The sequence below is a fragment of the Myotis davidii genome, unplaced genomic scaffold (assembly GCF_000327345.1).
Source record: "Myotis davidii unplaced genomic scaffold, ASM32734v1 scaffold900, whole genome shotgun sequence".
Taxonomy (NCBI): domain Eukaryota; kingdom Metazoa; phylum Chordata; class Mammalia; order Chiroptera; family Vespertilionidae; genus Myotis; species Myotis davidii.
This window is the reverse complement of record NW_006295185.1, coordinates 79,539-82,464: the sequence shown is the minus strand read 5'-3', so window position 1 is coordinate 82,464 and position 2,926 is coordinate 79,539.

The window sequence follows — 2,926 nt, the reverse complement described above, 5'->3', positions numbered from 1 at the left end:
GAGGGGGAGGAGGGGCAGGGGGAGGAGAGGGAGGTGGAGGAAAGGTCTGTAAAGGGGGATGCCTGCAGGACTTGGGGTCGGTCGAAAACCTAGCTCCAAGAGGACTCAGCTTCTGCCCGCTGTCCCCAGGCTCCTCAGTCATCAAACCCAGCCCCTTGACCCTTACCCTTTACCCTAACGACTCTCAGTCTGGCCAGAGGAATAAATCCTCGTACATGTTTACATCTCAGGCCATCCCCAGGACTGAAGGGCTGAGAAGCCTGTGGTCCACATTGGAACTCCGATGACTTTACATTAGCTCCGAGGAGAGCAGCTTGCGAAGGAGCTGAAGCTGCCGGCAGACTTCCTTTCACTCTTAGGGTGCTTCTTAGCAGCTCCAACCCTGAGCCCGGCTTGGGGACTTCAAAGGCAGCGCCTCAGCCTACAGGGTATTAGGGGAGGTGCCCCGCAGCTCCAGGAGGGTTCAGGGCTTTGTAAACGGAATGTGAAATGAATAGCAGGAATTTGAAAAACAAATCTTTATGTGCACATATATTGATACAATTTATTATATATTTATCTATACGAAGGAAGCCAGAAGGTCATTTGGACTAGAAGGAAGCCCTGCTGGATTAATGTCTTCCTCCTCCTCCTCTTCCCTGCCCCCTCCTTTGTCCTAGGCCCAGAGGTTCCACCTCTAAGCTTTGGGGTATCTTCTCTCCTTTGGAAGGACTTTAGAGATGGCAGTTGAGACTTGCCTGGTATGTCTCCCTCACCTGGTTTAAAGGATGTGTGTGAGTATTGGGGAGAAGAGCAAGCCACTAAGGCTTCAGTGGCTTTGCTGCTGTCTGAGGCTGTTGTCTGAGGCCCACTTGCTGTCCTCACCAACCTCAAATCTATTGCCAGCAATGGGGACATAATGCCTGTCATTTTAGTTTGCTTGGGAACATCTGTTTTACTTGACCACTCTCACCTTGCCATGTACCCCACACACACCCCTTAAAAAGTTTTTGGCCTAAGAAGCACTAAGAAAAAGTGAATATTTGGAAATGATTTGTTTAAGCAAATCAACATATGAACTCAAAAATGCATTATTATGTGTGGGTGGGGGCTGGAAATCACCTCTATTGAGCCTGATAATGCAGGCCCCACCAGTTCTGCTTTGATTTGGGTTGGTTGTCTCCACTGATTTTTAATTAACCTGATAATTACTAAATTTCTACTTAAGGCCCTTAGGGCCTAAGGGCTACTTTGCTCCTTGTTTTGAGGCTGAAATGGATCCTGAAACCCTTTGTTCCCACTCCTCTGTGTCTTACCATTTGGCTGCATCATTTATCTGGTGAAATGAAGGTTGGGGCAAGACGGTTGTTTCCTGGCTGAAGCTCTAGCTTCTCTGAGCCCTTTCCTGTTGGGGGCCACCCTTCCTGCCCTACAGGAGACGATGGGAAACCAAGGAGCAGGGTGGGGAGAGCTTGTAGAGAATGTAGATATTAATGATTATTTCATTTGAGACTAGAACCACAGTATAATCATCATAATAATATCTTACCTTTGTACACCATCAGAGTGTTTACAAAGCCCTTTCACTTGTATTGTTTCACTTGTTTCTTACTACAATTCTCAATTTTGTAATTGAGGAAACTGAGTCTACGAATGTCTGTGAGCGGCTTGCTCAAGGTCACATGGCTAGTGATCTCTTGAGCTAGGACTCAACCACAGGACTCCTCACTCCACATCAGAGTTCTTTTCAATGTGGTATGGCACCTCCATTTACTTCCAAAATATTCCTTTGCAGGCAGAGTTTTTCCTAATTGTTTCTCCCATCAATAACACCTACTGGCCTGGGCCTGGACTCTTGGAAAGGTAGCTTGGTGTAATGGAAAGAGAATTGTTTGGGGAGTTCTAAGAACCAGATTCTAGTCCTGTCTTGTGGATAACTAGCAGTGAGACCTCAGGCAAGCCCTAATATTTGAGTAGCACCAGCCTGATGCCAGGTACTGTGTTTTGGGACACACACACATACACACACACACACACACACACACACTCTCTAAAATATGGAAATCAATTCACCTGTCCTACCTTCCTCGCAGGGACACCATTGAGCGTTAAATGAGAATAGATGGGAAATAATTTTGTACACTCTAAACTGCTGGACTCATGCAGAAGTTATTGTCATTAGTGTCGACATCACCAGACTCCCTAGGTGCATCACAGATACCTAAGGGTGACACCTGCCTGGGCCCTTCCCTCCCAAAACTTACCAGGTAACATGGCATTTGGGGGGTCCTAGTGTAATTTAGGCCCCAAACCAACCTCTGATTAAATTTATTGGGTAATTGCCTCAATTCTCTGTCTATCTGGTAAAACAGCCGAGCCCTATGACCACAACAACAATAATATTCCAGTGACTCAAATCTTTAGAGTGTCAGAATGTAGCAAATTTGAAGCTCTGGCTGTCCCTTCATCTCCTACGCCCTAATCAGCTGAAGATGAAGTCAGGTTTGGATCTCAGGACTGCCAAAGGGTTCATTCTAAGCTACCCCAGTTGAAAGGGGATCAGGGGAGAAAAACAGCCTTGCCAACTCAGAGAAGGAGTGAAGCTGGTACTAGGTCATCAAAGCTGACAATGAGTTATAGACACTAAGTGTTCTCTAATGTTTCACTTTGTGTCCTGAGAGAAACTGAAGGGAAGAATTTGTTGTCTCTACTCACTATTCATAACTCTCAAATGCACAAACCCTAGTGCAGCAGGTGGCTGCTGGAGAGGCATTCCAGCGACCCACTGCATGCTGTGGAAGGCCTGGTCTCTGCCCTCTCAGAGCCCCAGGTCTAGATGGGGAGACAGTATGTCTGGTTAAACTTAACTCTGTAAACAACTAACAACCTTTCTAGATTTTATAGCCAAGGGAGGGGGAAATAGTACGGGGGCTAAATCATCCCAGAG